Source organism: Microcebus murinus, chromosome 2 (genome assembly GCF_040939455.1).
Source record: "Microcebus murinus isolate Inina chromosome 2, M.murinus_Inina_mat1.0, whole genome shotgun sequence".
Classification (NCBI taxonomy): domain Eukaryota; kingdom Metazoa; phylum Chordata; class Mammalia; order Primates; family Cheirogaleidae; genus Microcebus; species Microcebus murinus.
The window spans coordinates 120903400-120923596 of record NC_134105.1 but is presented as its reverse complement, the minus strand read 5'-3'; the positions used below and the strand labels follow the sequence as shown (position 1 = coordinate 120923596).

General features: G+C 49.0%; 1 protein-coding gene across 4 annotated transcripts in view; it reads left to right on the top strand.

Moving 5' to 3' along the window:
• The first annotated feature begins 1303 nt into the window (after positions 1 to 1303).
• The window catches only part of KIAA0040 (KIAA0040 ortholog), a 35059-nt gene continuing 16165 nt past the window's right edge, over positions 1304 to 20197 (top strand). The window contains exons 1-2 of one of the 4 annotated variants that reach the window (XM_012765056.3): positions 1304 to 1529; positions 16645 to 16717. The gene's annotated coding sequence lies outside the window, so the exon portion shown is untranslated. Of the gene's footprint in view, positions 1530 to 1573; positions 1729 to 16644; positions 16718 to 20197 lie in introns of those variants that run through there. The other 3 variants (XM_012765057.3, XM_012765058.3, XM_012765059.3) reach the window with 3 other exon arrangements.

Sequence of the window (20197 nt, the reverse complement as noted above, 5' to 3'; positions counted from 1 at the left end):
TTAGGCTCCAGGAGTTTTAGAAGAACCAAATATATGTAGGTAGATGATTATAGGCTCAAAGTTTCATAACAGATTGACCTTTTCCTAGTTTGGCAAACACATCTACCCAGGGAAGGCCCTCATTCTGTATGCTTGCAAGCAGTGGCCTGGGCCCATGTCTAGGCCTCCTCTTACCTAAGACTCTGTAACTTCTTTCAAAGCCCAACCTGTCACTCCTGCCAACCCTACCTGACTACTTCTCAGCTCACCTATTCCTGGGACCCCTCTTCCCCTTCTTGTTCAAATCCAGACTGAGTTCTCTCCCCCTGCATTTCTAGGAAGGAGGTCTTATCTAGTTTTCTTTTGAAAGAAAACATTTTTTTCTCTCTTTCTCTTGCCATTCTTGGCATTTCTGGCTGGAGTGCTGGGGTTTTTGTTTGGCTTTTCAACTCAAGGCCGTGTGGTTTCTCCTGAGTAAACAGAAAGGCTCTCTCCATCCTCAGTTGTAACAGTTGGTTGCACCAGTCATTTCAATGCCCACACGAAGAGGCCAAAGGACACTGCTGCTCAGGCACAGTTGGTGGAGGGCAAGTCCCAGCGCAGTACCTGGCACCTGTGCGCCTGGCAAACACAGTCAAGGAGGCAGACTCTCAGGCCCATGTCATGGAAGGACCTCCCAAGATGACTCTGAGGAGGCCCCCACACGCTCCACAGCCAGGTCCCAGCATCACTCCCTGTGCCCCTCACAGCAACCTTGGGGACACTGCACAGCCCCCTGGCTGGGTCACCAGACCCCGACGTCTGGAGTACCGTGGCCAACGCTGGCGCAGGCCTTCCCACGTCCCAGCGTCCCAGGTGCTCGGAACTAGACCCGAGAATGCCGGGTAAAAGGAGATCCCGAGAGAGCTGAATAAAAGCAGATGGACAACAACCGAAGGCGAGAGGGAAGACCCCCTGAGAACCTTTTAAAGTCAGCTTTCCCCTCCATTTTTGCTTTGACCGCTCCTGTGGGTGCGCAGTTTTCCTCAGCGCCTTCTGTGAGCGGTGTGAAGTGTTTTTGGAGGTGTTGCCTGCACCCCTTGGAGCACTGAGCTCTGACCCTTCCGCTTGTCCAGATGAGCACTGGAGCCTTCACCCCCGCCCGGTGGTCTCCCGCTCCAAGGCCGCCGACGAGGCAGCCCTGGCTGTCTTCCCTTAGGCGGGTGTGCCCTGGCGGCCTCGGCCGGGAACACTGGTGCGTCTGTGAAGGAAACTGGGGCAGCGCACGGGGCGCCGCCGCGTCCTGAAGGCGGCGCGCTCCGCGACGGCGGGGCAAACAAGCGGGGGAGGGGGCGGTGGCGGGAAACGGCAGGGAGGGCGCGTCTGGGGCGTGGGCGCCCACGGCCGAGGGCACCGCGCTCGCCTGGCTCCGGGTGCAAAGCCTGGGCCAGGCCAGGGCGCGGGCAAGGCGGGAGCCCGACTCAGGAAGTTGAGTCTGACTTCGGCCGGACGGAGCGGAGCGGACCTCAAGTATGCGAGGCGGGACGCGGGCGCGCTCGCCTGAGCGGCAGGTACGCGGGGCGGGCGGGCGGGCGGGCGGCGCCGCGGACCGCCACTCCGGCCGGGCTCGGTGGGAGGGCCGGGCTGGAGAAAAGCAGAAGCGGGGAGCCCAGCCCTGGCCCTGTGCCTGGGTCGCGGCAGACCAGGGGCAGCGGAGATTCCCGGGCGGAGGCGCCTGCAGGAAGCCCTCCTGCCTCCTGCGACGGAAAGGTGAGTTTCAAGACGTTGTTTTTGCTGTTTTTTTTTTTTTTAAATACATTTTAAGCCGCCCTCTGTTTGGAAAGGGACGACCCACCACTTTCTTTAGAAGGATAAGACAAGCCCCAGAGAGAACGAGATTGAAAGATGGTTTCTAAATAGCCTCTGCCCCTGCGCAACTTTAGTTCTGGTTTGTTTCCTCCTTGGCGAGCAGGGTTCTCGGCAGGCTTCCATCTGCTTCTGGGCTGAGTCCACACGGGCTCCTCGGGGGTTTGGGTGGAGTTGACAACAGCTGCCGTAGGAGCGGTTTAGAAGGGACAGATGGACTTTCTGTTTACTACTGAGAAAGTCAAATCCTGAGACCCTCTGGAAAGCATCACAGGGCTTGGGTGTTTCTTAATCATTCTAAGCGAAGCCAAATTTTCTAGGGGCTGAGGAACTGGCCAGAACGAAAATATGGGCTGGAGCCAGGGGCGGAGTGGGGACCTGTATGCTATTCTCAGAGTCTCCGGGGAGTGTGCTGTGACACAAATTGCTTCCTAACTTCTTTGACTGTGTAAATGGTCCTCCTCCCAGACCCCATCCCACCCATGGAGGTAGAATGGGAGACACGACAGGGCCTGTTTCCTCAGCATTCTGAAGAGCTTTACCGAAATACATTATGAAATGATAGGGCCAAGTATACTGTAGATCTGTGGTCTCCAACCCCGGGCGTGGACATACCAGGTCCCTGGCCTGCTAGCGACAGGGCCCCAGAGCTTGGCCACACACACCCCCACCCCCGGCCCCGCTGTCTGTGGAAAAATCGTCTTCTGTGAAACCGGTCCCTGGTGCCAAAAAGGATGGGGACCGCTGCTATAGATGTTAGCCAGCATGAATGCCAGTCCTGCTAACCGAAAGGGAAACTGAAGCAGAGATAAGAGCTTGCCCTAATTTAACAGAGAATGCTGGCATGCGGCAGCCAGCATGTGGTGCTCCCTTGCAGAGCCGCTCCACTGATCCTGTTGAATGAGGAAGTGGAGGAAGAGTGTACAGGGGCATCTCGAAGCACCCCCCTTCCAAAGCTGTGGGATTTCATTCACTCAGCTGTAGTGCGTAAGAACCTGAAGCTAGTTTTATTGAACATTCATTCTGAAGTCTTGTTAGATAATGGGAGAGCCTTCAGTTACAAAGAACAGGATTTAAAGATACCATTGATGTGTCTCATTCCTAACCCTTTGACAAATGGTTTGCAAGTTCTGCCTAAAGAATTCTGCAAGAGTCTTACCAACCCTTCAGCTGATGCAGTTCCATCAACCCCTTAGTCTGATGTGTCTTGTCCAGAGCTAGGCTGGGCAGGCAGCTGTACAGGAAAATCTGATCGAGTCTTTTCTTTTGTCTGAAATTCTGCCTCTCCATCCTACCCCAGATACAATTTTAGAAAAGAGACTCATTGCAAAACAAATGTTTCTCTGGCCTCCATACATTGTATTTTGCCTGTGAAATGAAAAAAAGGGATGACTTTTGTCCTTTTCCCTCAAGACTAAACCCAAGAGAACAATGAACACTCAACAAGCTAAGTTACTGATTTCATCAAAGAGGGAAGTACATTCAACAGTTACCGTGCCTACTGTGTGCTGGGCAGTATGCCAGGGCCTTAGAACCCAAAGATCATGAGATGATTTCTGCTTTTGAGGAGCCCCGGTCTGGACTGGATAATTCCTCTCCCAGGAATTATCTGTGGCATCAACACTGCAGAAGTGATGGATGAGCAGAGTCTTGAAAATGACCATGAGTCCCCAGGGAAAGGGTCCTGGGAACAAAGGAAAGAGCACATGAAAGTCAGTGGCAGGTGGGGAAATGGCATGCACTGGGGACTATGCTGCTGCACTAAGTAGGGTGAGCTCCCGCCCTGTAGCAGTGGGAAGCAACTTTTTTTTTTTAAAACATGGGAAGGATCTGGTCAGATTTGTGTTTGGAGAGAGAATTAACGGCCATATGGAGGCTGGCTTGGAGAGATGGGATGCAGAGATAACGAAGGCTTCAACTAAAACGATGGCAGTGGGAACTGAGGAAAGGGAATGGATTTTAGGAAGTGTAACCAGAAGTACCTGGTGAGCAAGTGAATGTGGTAGGGAAGGAATGAGTGGAACAGAGAGTGATGGTGAGGTGTTGAGCAGGGCAGAGTGGGAAGGTACCTATTAGAGCCATTAATGGAAATCTTATCAACTAGAGAAGTAGTGGGCTTGGGAAGCAGATTGTGGGAGAAGGTGGCAGTTAACACTTTGGAAATATTTAAGTTGGGTATTTCCAGATTTCCAGATGGGGATAGATGGTAGGCAGTGGGGTATACAGATCTGGAGCTCGGAGAGGGGGAGCCTGCTATAATTTAACTGTCCCAATCTTGTACATAAGAGCAGTGTTGAAAGCAGCTAAAGAGGCCTGTGATCACACTATCAGTGAGACCACACTGGCATTGAAGAGCCTTGTATTTGTCACTAGTGACCTATGTAGATATCATTTCACATCATATGGTGACTTCCCAGGATGCCTTGCAGGGCAATTCCAAAAATGGTGGCAAGAATTCTGGGTTAATGGCACACAGGTAGTACAGATGCCTCTAACTAAACAAGAGAATCCCCAGGAATCCCTCCCCCATGTGAAAAATGAATGTTTAGTTCAGTTATAAGATCTGCCAAGACTTCTCCAGAACCCATATCTGCATGAGAAATTCCTGCCTTCATAAAAGCAAGAAGGATGACCCGCTCAGACCAATTCCAGACCCTTACAGAGTAGTTCTTTAGGTATGACTGCCAATGCCCAGATCAGGATCATGTGTGTGGAAGAAAAGGAACCTTCAACTTGGAGCTGGAAAGCTTCAATTCCTGGCTTGACCACTTATTAGCTGACCTTGAACACGTCTTCAAGTCTCTCAGCTTCATTTCCCTTATATTTAAAATGGGGATAATTATTAGTCACCAGAGCAATGGTTAGAATCAGAATCAAATTGAAAAAGAAAGTACATTTAATGTGCTACATAAATTGTAAGACTGTAAAAATGTAAGGAGTTTTATTGTTATTACTAATCTTGCCTCTTGAAGCTACCAAAATCAGATGGACTGTGTAGTTGTATGAACTGGGCAACATCTTAGGCCCAGACTTGCAGCTTTTTAATTGTATGAAATATTTTAAGGCAATAATTATAAAAGTCTCCTTCCATCATCTCAATGATATTAATCCATTCTGGCCTTTTCCTCTTATGCTCCTGAACTAAAGTGGCCAGAGCCCAAAGAAGTCGATGCTCCCAACACTTATGCAGGTTGCACCGTGCACTGCACAAGGCCTCCAGGGAGCTCATGGGGCTGAAGCAGCCAGTTTTCCACTTGTCAGGCCATAGACCCACCCCACTTGCAGCTGAGTCCACCTGAAAGGGATTTTTTTTCTAATCCTCATCAAAGTGCTGGTTACACCAGCAGTGGCCTGAATCTGAGCATCACTTCATGGCTTGGATATATGTGTGGTTTTCTTCTGTCCCAAACATGGAAGCCTGACATATTCCCTCCCAGTGAAGCTCGAATTTTATGCCAACATCAAAACTTTCAAGTGAACAGAGTTCTAATAGGGGCTGGCTGTTGATGAAGTAAAGGAAGAAACCACAGATTTAGAGACTTCAAATAGAAAAACACTTTAGAGAGGAGCCAACCCCACCCCCTCCCTTCACAGATGAGCAAACTGAGGTTCAGGGAGGGGAAGGGTGTGCCCAGGTCACATGGCTGGTTAGTGGAGGGACCAGAATCCAAGTTCTGCCTCTCTCTGTCCAGGAATACCCAGCACTATCTAGGGTCACTATCACCTGGGCCTTCTGTAGCCCACACACAAGGACACCGCCAGGCACACAAATGCTGGCAAAGAGGTGAAACAAAAAGATTGCACTTGGAGGCTGCATCTCCCCCCAGTGGCCTGCAGGGCAAAGCAGGAGCAGGTCCTAAAGAGAAGCAGGTAGCTCTCAATCTTAAAGGCAATCTCCATACAACCATCCATCTCTTCTGTTTCCTCAGTTGCAATCCTTACACTTTTCTCAGGAGTTCCCAAAGTCTGCTCAAGAAGGGAAACAGCATCGGGTGCCTTAATCAATTAAAACCCTTTTAGCATTTCCTCAAATTTGTCAGGAAGAGAGTTTTCCCTCAGAGATGAAAATGTGCTGGAGACCAGAGGACAAGTTGGAATCACACATCGAATATCCAAGTGTGACTTACCATTCGATGAGAAAGGCTCCCTGTGAGTACTAGAGGCTTATGCCACCCCAGACAGCAAAAGGAAAATCTACTGCCAGCTCAAGTTTCTGGCTTTTCACCCACATCAGTCTGAGCCATCTGAACAAAGCATCATCTGGGGACATGAGTGGACATTTAGTGGAGATCAGGAAAGGGTAGCTAAGTTCCAAAATGAGCCTCATACGAACACAAGATTCCTTTCTCAGGGGCAACTCCCAAGGGACCATGGCAGTATCCAAACCCAATCCCTGCCCCTGGGAAGAGACTTGCTCCCACGATTATAAAGCAAGCTGCTGCATGGAGTTTGTCGCTAAGAAATAAAACAAAACCTAACCACTGCTGTATTTCGTGGTCAAAATTGAAAGGATTGTGCTTGCAAGCCATTGCGGACTTGTCCTTGTTTGACCATCTATGACTTCCTCTTGATAGGATATTTTTCAGTTGAGTCTCATTCTCCTCAAATACAACCCTAATTTCAAGCTGGATAGGATTAGGGAAAGCTCATCAGCACTTGTTTTCTTTCTTTTTTTTTAGTTTTCCAGGCAAGTCATAAAACAAAATGGGCAGAAGAAAGGGAAAATATATACAGTAATAGCAATAGGAATAGTTGCATGTTACAGTATTTTTAGACTCCAATTGTTCTGAGAGGGAAAAGAATTGTGGGTCACGGGTTCAGAGATGGGTGTGGAGGCTGGGGGTTGGGAGCAGGGAAGGGAGCAGTAGGAACTGGGAAGTCCCATGAGCTTTAGCATTATGGGAATGGAATGGAATGGCACAGTGGACATGCTGTGTATTAACCTAAATGACATGTGACAGTGGCCACCATAAATAAGTAAGAGAAAAGAAAGCTGCCCTCTGAGTCAGGAGCCTTACCTACTCCTTCCCTCACCCAAGTGAGATACTGAGTCTGCATCCTTCTGCTTGAGGTTTCAACTCTCAGATTCTTACCAGCTTCACCGGTTGGACAAAGTGCAGACTTGCAGAAGCCTCTCTGCATGTGGTTGTTATGTACCCAAAGCCCTGGCTTTATAGCCTGGAGCTCCAGACAGCCACTTCTACATGCTGGCCTGATGCCACCCAGGTGCTAACACTGGGTCAGATTGGCCTTCCCAGTGATTAGGAACCCAGAGTAAACTACTGTCCATCCCACCTTTCTTGTCTCCCACGAATTTTCAGTGTGCGTGCCAGGCTCTCAGTAACCATTTATTAAATTGTGGTGCTAAGGATTTGAGCCACACAAAGAGGACAGCCACTGCTGCCCCCACTCACCAGGCTGCTTCATGAGCATATCACAACATGTCTTGGTTATTCAGCATTATCTGGGGAGAAATATCGAAGCCAAAAAAGAATACATCACTCTTAAGGCCACCCCTGCAGACTGAGCCCATCTGTCAAGGCCCTTTCTTATAAGTGACTGATGGCTCCAGCCTCCCTTCTCTCTCTCAACCTTCCATTCCTGACTTGAAACTTCCCTCCTGCCCAAGGTGCGTGATCTGCCGGGTAGCAGTTGCACAGCGGTGGCCTAGATAAAAGCCTCCAGGCTCATCACAGGGATGACCCACACTATCCCATAATGAAACCTCCACTGGGAAAGGGGAGCACGCTTGTATACCACACCCCCTAGATGCGACTTGCTCAGGGCTCTCCTAGTTTCCAAATTAGGAACTCAGATCCTGGCCTCCAAGACACTTGGACCAAAGCCTTCACTGGTTTAGGAAAAACGCACTGCTTTGCCAGGTGCTGGGAATACTTGCTGATTTCCAACGACTGTGCTCTTCTCAGTTGTGCATGAGGACATTATTGACCCCTGTGAGGATAGAGCTAGATTTGGGATATTTTTAATAGATGGACGGCACAGCTCTCCAAAGCTGGCCTTGGAAAGAATCCCTCATTTCCAGACAAAGGCACTACAGTCCCCACACTGTCTGGGACAAGGAAAGAGACACAGTCACAGAACATATGCCGCAAGGGGAAGAAGGTCAGATGCTCCTGACTGACATTTTCCGGGAATAAGATTTTAGTGGTTTATAAAATATTATTTTTTCAAGGTGGGGCCTGAGGGTAAGGGAAAAAATACTTAAGCCACTGAGTATTTGAGTATTCATTCACTCAATATTGGAGTGAATAAATAAATGCACAATAAAAAGATCATTGATGACATTCTCAAGTAATAATTAGAACTATACCATTTTTTCCATGTGCCATCTCTTAGTTTTCAAGAAATTTTGCATCATCTCCTCCTGCATTGTTTTATTGAGGTAATTTCCACACTACATAAAATTAATCATTTTAAATGGAATAGTTCAGCGGCATTTAGCACATTCAGAATATTGTGCAACCACTACCTCTATCTAGTTTCAAAACATTTTCATCACCCCAAAATAAAATCCTGTACCTATTAAGCAGTTTCTCCCTATTGCTCTTTCTTTCCAGCTGCTGGCAGCCACCAATCTGCATTCTGCCTCAGTAGATTTACTTATTCTAGATATTTCATATCAGTGGAATCATACAATATGTGACCTTTTGTGACTGGCTTTTTTCACTTAGCATAATGTTTTCAAGATTCATCTATGCTGTGATGTGTATTGATATTTCATTCCTTTTTATGGCTGAATAATATTCCATCTTATGTATTGACCACAATTTGTTTATCCATTCATTTGTCAATGGACACGTGAGTTATTTCCACCTTATGGCTATTGTGAATGGTGCTGCTACCATAAAGGATCTGTTTGAATACCTGTTTGCAATCCTTCTGGGTATATATATATACCTAGGAATAGAACTGCTGAATCACATAGTCATTTTATGTTTAACTGCGAAACTACTTTCCCTTTCCCCACATTTTTACCAACATATTTATAAGTTCATTTTCCTTTCTTGAGGATAATATGCATACTAAGTGGCATGCTTTTCCATGCCTGATGTCTTATTTGATGCCTTTGGTTTTGTGCTTTAATGAGAAATGTTAAATCCTGCCTCTCATTATTCTAGAGATACAGAATTATTTGGATGCTTGAGATAGAAAATGTTTGGGGTAAACTAAAAACCCTTTTGGTGTAACTGAGTAGGAAGCAACAACTAACAACAGCAACGTTTATGGGTGTGCCAAGCATAGCATGAAGCACTTTACCTGTTTCCTCTTATTTAACCCTCCTGACAACTCAGTGAAATAGGTACTACTATTTGGTTGAGTATCCCTTATCCAAAATGCTCGGGTCCAGAGTGTTTTAGATTTTGGACTTTTTGGATTTTAGAATACGTGCCTTATGCTGGACCCACTGGTTCAGCATCCACAATTCAAAAAATCCAATGAACATTTCTTTTGAGCATGATACTGGCACTCAAAAAGTTTAGATTTTGAAGTATTTCAGATTTTGGATTAGGGATACTTGACCTGTATTACCCCTATTTTGCAGATGAGGATGCTGAGGTCTCAGCCAGGAGCTAAGTACTCTTCCTCTGGCTCCTACAAAGGAACTCTGCAGCGGCCACCAAGAATGAGTAAGGGGCTGTGGTCTATTTTGGCAGAAAGTTAGGTAAAGAGGCAGTTACAACACAGGGTAATAAATGCTATGTCAGGTGCCATGACAGGAACCCAGAGGCAGAGCACTGGGCCAGCCCTAGGCAACAGACTTCCCAGAGCAGATGAAACCTAAGTGTGTTGTTTTCCTAATAACTCTTTGGGACCCTCTGTAAGGTTTGACCCTCCTGGGCACTGGTTGGCACCACCATTCCGTCATTGCATTCCCAGGGCTCAGTATCTAGTACATAGTTGCTGCTCATTAAACGCAGGTTAATAAACACGGGCACTTCTGTAGTGGGAACTGCCAGCCCAGTTGCATTGTGACAGGACTCCAATGCCTGGGACCTATGTTTCAACTCACAGGCTTTCTCAAAACAGGTGTGGCTGGGGGTTAGGGAAGGAGACGGGAAGAGGCCTGCCATGGCTCCGGCTGTCCTCTCCGTCTCTGAGCAGGCTCTGTGTGCCTGAGAAGATGGCGCAGGAAGGGTAGGGAGAGGGACAGGAGGTCTTCCAGTGGCCTTGTGTGAGGTCTGCCTGTGCCAAGGGGAGGAGACGCCCATGGGATCCTAATGAAGAAATGAACTGACAAACTTCTCTCCAAAACCAGAATTTCTCCATTTCATCTCAAGGTTTATTGTTGTTTCAAAGACTCCCAGCCCGTGGCCGTACAGCACCTGAGGCGAGTCACCGCAGCCGGCAGGCACAGCAGCGGAGACTGGTCATTCTCGCTCCTCTGGCCCAGGGACTGTTGGCGGGTTCTGGGTGTATCACTTACCTCTGGCCAGTCCCCTGCAGCTCCTCTTTGCGAAGGAGAGTTGTGAAACCTCCCTAGGAGGCCCAGCAGCCTTGCTTTAGATAGCAGAAGCTGCCCTGACATGACTGGCTGCATATTTTTCCATGCACAGAGGTGTTTAAGGGAGTTCTTGGACACTTCTGTATGTGCCTCACACTCTGCTAGAGGCTGTGGGGAATTGTTAAAACAGAAAACAAAAAGCAGGCACAGACTCCTCCCTCAGGGCCCCGCCACTCAGGAGCCTGCAGCGCTGGGCTGTGCCCCTGCCCCTCTCGCTTAGAGCTGGGGGAAACAGCCTCCCCCAGGGATCCGTCTGTCCTGGCCCTCCGATCGCTAGTGCCGCCATCTCTTCACCCGCCGCCCAGGCTCGGGGCTGTGCCATTCTGGAATCCCCGTGCCTGCTTGTCTCTGCCTGGCTGGCTCCCCTGACGGTTGGCCACCTCACCTGAGCCCTAGGCCGCTCTTTGGGCTGCAGCTCCTACTGTGAGAGCCCCACCCACTGCAAGGCCTTCCTGTCTGCCCAGGCCCCGTGCAGGCCTCCCCTGCTCTGCCCCCATCTTCTGGCCCTGCAGAGGCCTCTGGAAAGCTGTACAGGGATGAGGGTGGGCGGTGCCAGCGCTGAGTGTGGGCGCGCCGGCACTGTGGAGACGACACAGGCCTCACAGAGACACTCTTCACTCCGGTTCTTTTGCATCCCTCACGACCATAACCAGTCGCGCAGTTAGTTAATCAGCCGGCATTCATTGCGCATCTAGTATGTGCCAAGGCTGAACCAGACCCTGGCGACACCCAGAGGAGAAAGCTCTCAAACAGTGCAATGTCCGGCGGGCAAGCTGGCGTGAGCAGCATCTGTACCAGCGGCAAACAGTGACCGCTCGCCCACTGTCAAGGAGGCGAGGTGGTAGAGAAGGAAAGAGACTTTCAGTTATGTTGGTGTCTGCCTAACACGCCCCTAGGCTACCAGATTCTGTTTCTCACCTGCATTGGGTGGGGGCCGTACACCGGTCAGTCTTGGCTGCAGTTTTACAGACAATAGCATCCCTCACTGGCTGTGAAATAAGGAAATAGTGAAAGATGTCTTTCCGCCATGCACACAGCAGTTGTCAGAGTGGTCCCTTTGTGCACCTGAGCTCCTCACAATTGGGCCACAGCAGGGATCGTGGGCTCAAGTGCCTGCAGGGCACCTGACAGGCACAGCTAATACTCCCTGGACATTCAGTGTGTGCCAGGCACCGTGTACCCACAATATGCAGGTTATCTAGCTCATCTGATTCCCACAGCATTCCCATGACAGAGGGTCTATTCTTATCCCTGTTATAATTGAGGAAACTGAGGCACAGAGAGGTAAAGGGACTTCCCACATTGAGACAGCTAGTGAGTGAGCCAGGCTTCTACCCAGGTGGTCCATCTGGAGCAGCGACAGGTGGCAGGCAAACAAGGGTCAGGAGGGCGCCTGTGCAGGCTGCGGGCCGCAGGTCGAAGTGTCCACTCGCTGGGGCAGTGGCCTCGCGGGCTTCCAGTGCAAATAGTGATCCCTGGGTGGACCGAGGCTCACCATTCTTCGGGAAGAAGCTCATGTGGCTTCCATAGATCTTGTGCTAAATGTCGGCAGTGCTGCCTGGGAGCAGGCTGGGAGTGTGCGTGTGTGAGAGACAGAGAGAGGGGGGTGCTGGTGGTGGGAGGGATCCCTTTGAACTTGAGCCAAGTACGACCAGCTTTGGTTACCTGTGACACCAGACTTGCAATCAAGATTGTCACCAAATGCAAGGGTACACTGTACAAAGAGGTGAAGTGTGGTTGGGGGAGGCAGAAAACGTCACTCTGCTTTCCTTAACACAGCAATCTGCCTCTGTGTTTTAACGTGAAAACCACCCACTGAAGGTCCTTGGGCCCAGTGTGTCATCAGTCTCCCCCACCCCCAGCTCTCTCCCTGGACATTCAAGTCATAACGCGCCATGAGATGTGGAGGGAGAGAAAATGTCCCGGTGGCAGCCCTCTTCCTGGGGCAGAACCGTGAGGACTCCCGCCATGTGTCTGTGCTGCTCCCCGGACTGCCACGGCAGAGAGGAGAGGGGGCGGGAGGAGCAGCTGTTTGAGTGTGGCCACCCTGATATTGGAACCTCGGAAGCCTCCGGAGCCGGGCCGGAACGTGGGCCCCCTTGACTGGATTCTTTCTCTGGGCCCATTGTGCTTTCTTGAGCATTCTGGAATCCCCTTTCTTTCCCACCCTCGCTGCCTTTAAATGTCCTATTCACCCTGCAGGTGCCAACTCAAATCCCTCCTCGAAGCCTCCCGTTGATTCACACTGGGATTAACAGATCCCTACTTATTGCTCCCAGGACCTTGTCTTTGACTTTCCCTTGAGTCATGTCATATGGTACCCTTCCTGTGCTCACCCATTTTCCCCCAAAAATAAATTCCTTGACTTTATTCCTAAAGTCTCTATCTTTAGTTTGAGTTTGAATCTCTTACCCAGATAGCTGGTAGGCTTTAAGAGAAGTTCTTCATGTACATAGTATGAATTGAATTGAATTATCTGCTGCTACACTGCAGAGAATGGGAATGGCCATTCTTGGCTTCCTCAACCTCAATGGTATCAACAACCCAAAATCAGTGAAGGAAGAACAAAACCAGCAAAGGAAGTTCCTCCCTCTGGGAACAAACAGGGAGGTGTTTTTGCAGTACCGATAATCACAGTGAGGTAGTGAGACGCTGAGTACCTCCCCCCCACCCACACACACACACCTGCTACTCAGTTGACTTAGTGGCCAGAAATTGCCAAATGGAATGATATCAACTCAAGAACACCAAAAAGTCAGGAGCATAACCAACCAGAGCTTTCCGATTACCTGAGGGTGGTCTCACTTCCAAGCAACATGTACATATGGCACCCAAGAGAGCACGGCTTGCTGTCCACTTGAGGCCGCCGATCTTTAGAAGTCAAGTCTCACCTGCTCTCATGTCTGCTGCCTGGTACTGACAGCCTCACTGGAGAGTTAAAGGGAGCCAGTCGCCAAGAGAGAGCTGCAGAATGTGCCTACTCGGAATGCCCGAGAATGCCTGGCATTCCAGCACACTCCCAGGCTGACAGAGTTCTCCAAACACAGAATATTGAAATTCCAATTGGAAGATTATTTTGGTTCCTGCATATCTTCTTATAACTGACCACAATGCTCTAGAAACCAGCGTGGCAGAGTGAAAGGAGCCCTTGATATTTAGAGGTAGAAGAATTGTCACATCATTGTTTCTTAGCTGTAAAAGCTAACACAAGTCATTTAATTTCAGTGAGGCTCATAGTTTCCTCATGTATAAAAATGTTCATTCATTACTTCAACAAATATTTCCCAAGGGCAAAATATGTCCCAGATATCGGGGATGCAGTGCTGGGAATAGATTCTGTCTAGCAGGGAAGAAAGATGGCTACAGAAACAATTACCCTGACGCAGATTATGGGCAGTGGTGACAGTGGAGGTACAGTGAAGGGCACAGGCAGGGGCTCTAACCCTTAATGAGGTCAAGGAAGGTTTCCCAAAGGGAGCAGTGTTTCAGCTGAGACTTAGGATGGGCAGAGGCCGGAGATTCGGTGACGGCAGATGAGGGCAGGGCTGGGAGACAGCTGTGGGTTCCAGGGGGAGAAGCTTGTGTGAGGCCCCAGAGCCAGACGGGAGCCACATGTCTCAGAGTCTGAGAAATGGGAGGCTTTGCAAACTGTGAAAGGGATGGGTTGCCATTGCTCGCTCCTTTTTTGTGCTGCCTTTTAGGAGCTAAGGTAGTGCAGAGAGCATCACACTGGGAAACTGGAAAACTAGAACCCTGTCTGTTCTTGGTCACTGACCAGATTTACGATTTTGAACAAATTTGCAATGAATTTTTGCTCTTTAGATTATTCATCTGTGAAACAGGACAAGAAATCCCTCCTCTGTTCACATTACAGTGGATTGAAGGAAGAAATGTTTGCAAGAGTCTTTAAAAAATTAAAATGGGTTATAAGTGTAGGGTCTTGATAGGGCTTTCCCTGATCATAAACAACCCAGTCTCAATCCAGTGCCAGCTCGAAGACTGGAGAAGTGGTTGCATCCGTGTTTTTATCTCCCACCCCCCATTCCCAAGGGATCAGGAGATAAATAGTCATTTCTTTCTGATCAGTTGGTGTTATTTCATTTCAGTTCATAATCAGATTTTGTCTGAGGGAGAACGGATGCTATTAATAAACATTTTTTAAAATTGTAATGTCTGTGATTGCCCTGCCTGACTGGTTAGGGCAGATTGCCAGCGAGCCCAGCGGTGGGGGCTCAATCCTGCACGATCCCAAACTCTGGCAAGGGCGACTTCGATTGCACTTGTGGTCAGGGAACAGAATGTGGCCACCGAAACCGTGATGCTGTCAAGGCTCCTCTGCTCCCAATTTTTGGGGCCCCTCTGAGGTCCGTTGCACCAAATCTATGATAGGCCTTCAAAGCTCTCTGTAATCTCACCAGCCTTGCCCGTGCCACCTCATTTCCCACTCCTCCTCAGAAGCCCTCTTCCCTGCCACCCCCGTCCAAAACTCTGTGTGTGCTGGCCTGTGTGTCTCGCTGCAGCTCTCCCAGCCTGTCAGCTCACCCGTGTCCCTCTTCCCCACCCTCATGGGACACCGTGCAGCACCGGGCCGGCACAGCCTCCACCACCTCCAGGCCGCCTGTTGGTCCCCCTCCTTCCCATCAGTGCACACGGTTGGGCGCTTTCTGATGTTTAGTTTAGCATTTAATTACTACCGTGTTTCCCCAAAAATAAGACAGGGTCTTACATTTATTTTTCCTCAGGAAGACACTCTAGGGCTTATTTTCAGGGGATGTTATTTTTTTTAAGTACGGCACAACAATCTACATTTATTCAAATATAGTTAAGCCGTCTTCTTCTGGAACATCATCATAACTCTCCAAACCCCAAATTCCATCCTGAATTTCTTGCGACTCTATTTCCTTTAGAACCATCGGCCCCGATCTCTCATGTCGAGCAGTAGAGCTCTCATGGGGCAGATGAGAAGGGCTGCTCGTCTTCTTTACCACTCTGTGAGGAAATGCATGGGTTGTGCAGATGCGCTGTGTAGCCACGCCTGTCACTAGGTCTTATTTTCAGGGTAGGGCTTCTATTGCGCAAATGCTTAGAAATCCTGCGAGGGCTTATTTTATGGTTAGGGCTTATTTTCGGGAAAACATGGTATTATTATCTGTTAAATTAAACCTTGCAGGGCATTTTCAGTTTACAAAGAACTCTCATATATATTATTGTTTGACTTTCACAACCACACTGGATGGTGAGTGCAGTCGACGTTATTATGATTTTCCCATCTTAGAGACAAGGGTCTAAGGCTTATGAAGTTCCATGACGCGCCCTACCACCTGGCCAAGCAGAGCGGGACTGACAGTGTTCTAAGTTTCATGAAGAAACTCTCAGACTAGCAGCCAGTTCATACGCTTCTTCTTTTCCTGCTCAGCACCATGTCAGTCACATAGCAGATACTTCGCTTACACTTTCTGAAATGAAATTCATATTCAACTACAGGGAAAATAGTTCCAATGGCATATTTTACTGATGCAAATAATTGTTATTAGCATTATTGGCCTCTTCATGTATGAACAACAGTATGCTTGCAGCTTTATTTTTATTATAGCAACTCAGCAAACAACCTAAGGGGGGCCTCACGCACATTGCATACAAAGCTCCCCAACCCCAGGGCCTCATCAGAGGGCGGCCACAAACGCAGGTTCCGCTCCCTGTGCTGGGGAGCAGCACGACCCCACTGCCTCCCGGCCACGGATGGAACGTGCCTGTCAGAACTTGCTCAGCAGGGTGGACGTGCCCGGCCAGTGCTGGGACATCTGGGGTCATGTGTGCACACGGAGATCCAGGCCCCCCGGCAGCAGCCAGCAGGTGAGCCTCAGCCCCCCACATGGCCGGGTGCAAGAGCTGCCCTGACAGGGCGCCCGCCGGGCTGGGGCGGAGACAGGAAGACCTTCCAGCATTGGAGCAAATTTCCCAGGAATTTCAGGCCGCTTTGACCACCTGGGGGCACTGAGAAGTGATTTTTTTTTATCACACTCCTACATCTGTCTGGAATAATACCAAGTATGGCTGTAAATATTTGTGCAGCCCTCACAGCGCAGGCGCACATTCACCGCGTTATCCGCTGCGCTATCCGCTGCGATCCGAGGCCCAGTTGTCCGTTTGCTCGCTCGAGGAGGTGAGTGCGTATGATCAAACATCCAGAACGGCACCCAAGGACTGAGAGAAAAGCTAGTCTCCCTTCTGGCGCTGCACCCAATTTCCCTTTAAAGAGGCAACATGTGCTGTTGTTTTCTTGTGTATTCTTCTAGATTTTTGCCCATTTTGGAGATGAAGAAGCTGGGGCTCCAGGCAGCTGAGTGACTTTCCCAGGGACACACACAAGTAAGTCGTACCTGCGTCTCACCACGGGCTGTAAGTGTCCCACACCGCCCTTTAGCCAAGACATAGGCTCGTAGGAAAACTTACAAGATAAAAACAAATAAAAGCCGATAAAAACCAAAGCCAGAGCAGGAGGCTGGAGCAGCTGCCTACGCCTGGCAGGCACTAGGAGGACTTCCTCCTCTGGCAGCCCCACGCCCACCACCCTCCCTCCCCCTGACGAGCAGGGGCAGCGCCCAGTGTTCAGGCCGTTCTGCCCTGTCAGAGCATTCCCACCCGATGTCCCATGCCCTCCAGACCCTGAGACCCTGGCGGTTGATCTGATAAAAAGTGCATTCTGGACTGCGAAGGGCCGATAACGTCCAAAGCCTGGTGTGCAGCCTGCGGTCAGCCCAGCCCCGAGGCCACGCCACAGAGAGCCCAGAGACAGGGCTGAGGTCCCTGGCCTCCCCGCCATCCCACCCACCCCCTAGTGGCCCGACTGCTTTCCAGAAGGTGTCCCATAAAGCCAAAAGCCTGCTCTAGGCGTGGAGTAGAGGTGGTGGATGGGAAGCAATAAAGGGGTGGGGCCGCGGGAGCCGTGTGTGTGTGTGTGTGTGTGGGGGGGGGGTGTCTATGGGACACCCTGCAATCCAGCTTAAGCAGTTTCTTCCATCCACACTCCCAAATCACTTACTCGCAGTGCCCTTTGGGAAGGGCATTTCAAGGCTGGAGAGGGAGGTGTTCGGGCACACCGAGGGGACTAGGGAAGGGGTGAAGCCAGTGGAGCCGCAGTCTATTTGCAAGAGGCAACTCGAGCTGGATGTGACGAGCCTAAGAAATGTCATCTGTATCCAAGGAAGTAGGTGCTGGAAAAAAAAAAATAAGTGCTCCTTACCTGGCACTGAATGGGTGCTCGATAAATATTGTAGTTCACTCATGTATGTCCTCTGTATTCTTCAACTGTTGTTTATCCAACTTAAAAAATGTTAGGAATGAAGATGTAAATCCCTATAGAGAGGCAGAGAAGTTCATCCTTTGGCAACATGAACTTCTCTGCATAGCCCACCCTCTGGGACCAAGACTGCAGCCCAAAGTCTGGCAAATCTGAAATATATACCACACGGAACATTCCACAGAAGTGAATTACTATTGGAATGAGAATATTTCTGCTCACTCCCTCTATGATTTTATCCTTGTATTTAAAGCTTTAATATTGCAATAAGGTAGCTTTTGGCTTTTAATTGCCCTGAACTTTTGCTAACATTAAATGAAGGGAGGAAATGGAAAGTAAAATAGAAACGTATCTGTATTACTTGTGAGTTGCATAATTGTGTATTTTTGCCACTCCATTAGTTTTCAGCTATTCCAGCCTGTAAACCTCTCCCCCATCACCACTGAGAAATAAGTCAGTCATTCTGTTATTGCTACGAAGTTTGCAGAACTCAATGTTCTCTTCTCTAGCATTAAAGAGAATTATGCAACTTTTAATTTGAGGTCTATTTTTTAATTACCACCTGTGTGGGAGACCTAAATCACATAAGCATTTGGTTGTTCTCTTGCTTTTTCAAAAAACACTTTTCACCTCCAAGAGGATATGACGTTTAGAGACTTAAGCATCAGTTATTGGAGCCAGCAGAGCTTTCCCGTTATTTGTGGAAGAGAAGAGGCACCGCCCCACCCAGCCACTCCTAACTCACGGGTGACCTCAGAGCCTTGGCTCTCACTTTCCAAAAATAAAACTTTACCTAGACGCTCTACCACACCCAGAAAAATTGGCTCCAAAATCTTTCACCAAACAGTTTCAAAGAGTGAAAGTGAGAGCTGCCTAAGCAACGCATTTCACTGTAACCATGGCTACAGGTTTTATTAGCGCTAATACCAGGATATGGTCAGATCGGATATATATAGACGACAAACAAAAGTGTGAGTGGTGTCAGAGTGTTCATCCATGAATTCTCCACATTGGAAATGTAGCTCCTAATAATTGCCATGCATAAAAGCCCAGGGGAAAGGGAGGGGAGGGCCAGGAGGGCGCAGGGCTGCATCAGTAAGAGAAGCTTGATGTTCTAATTTTAGCTTTAACTCAGCTTTTTAATATAATCCCCTAAAAATCCCACTACCTTGCATCAAAATTGCAATTTTCCCTCTTTCGCATTTCTCGTCTGTTCTTCATAACTATCTTAAGACGTATCCAGGATGGGTAATAACCTCATTTCTCAGAAAGCTTGACTGACTTTGCCCAAGGTCAAAGGCATGGTGGACAACTGAACTGGATGAGGACTGGGTCCTCTGACTCCTGGCTTAATGTTCTTCCTACTCTGCCCCCATGCCAGCCTTTCGTATTGTGCCCAGGGATATTTTGATACATACCAATTCCTCTTGCCAATATCCTTCATCCTTATCGTTTGTCTGATTAGCCACAGATCAAGATCAGTCAATCAAACTGTAGGTCACAGCTGCTAAGGTGCCTTTTGTCCTCACTTATATCTTCCAAGCCCCTGCATGCTTCTCCCCTCCTTAGGTTACAGCACTGAGAATAGGTGATGTAGTCCCTACTCCTGAAGGGGTTTGTAATCCAGAGGCTGCAAACTTAAAATGCCTCCAGGGACCAGGTGGGTGAACAAGACTGGGGGAAACGGGCAGGCTGCGGCTGGGGTAGGGGATGGGGGCAATGGAGAGAGCACAGACCCTTTTAAAGTTCCAGCAGATTGTGGATAGGCAGAAAAATAATAAAAACTGAAGGTGCCTGTGGGTGGGCTGTAGCTCCAGGACTGCCAGTGAGCGCTGTGCCTACTCAAAGAAGTTATCCTTCGGGCCCCCAGACCCACTGCCCTGTACCATGTTGCGTTGCATTTCTCTTCTGACATGTTTGCTTCTGTTAAAATGTGAGCTCCTCAAGGTCACAGAGACATCTCAATCGAGAGTGTATCCATGGAATGTGGCGGACATGGCAAGCTTTCAGAGGCTGATGGATGAATGACTGGGTGAACATTATCTGAGACGGAAGCCCTGAGCCCCCTGCGAGTGGTGGCCGTATAGCAGAGTGGTCACAGCAGGCCCTTTGCACTCAGACAGGACTAGACTCAAACCTCTCCCTGCACTTTAGTGGCTTCATGGCCTCGGGAAAATTACTTAATCTCTGCTTTCCTCGTTTCCTCGTCTGTGTAATGGGAATACAAAGTCCTAGCTGTTGAGTTGTTGAATGAGATCACGTCTATAAAGCCTTGATTACACACAGAGTTGCGCACTTAGTGAGAACTCAACAAACGGTGGCTTTTTGATTCAACAGCTCGTTCACTATTCCTGAAAAAGTGATAAGACATTTTGCCAACCGTCTGTTTTGCGGCGTTGGCCTCCTAAAATATCAAAGTCAAAAGAGGCCAGCCAAAGGAAAACAAGTGTGCATTCTAGCTGAATTGAAGAGGAGAAAATTGATAGTGAGGGACACTAGACTCCCCTGAGAAGCTGGGTCTGGAGGTCAGGAGAGCTGAAAGAGGAAGA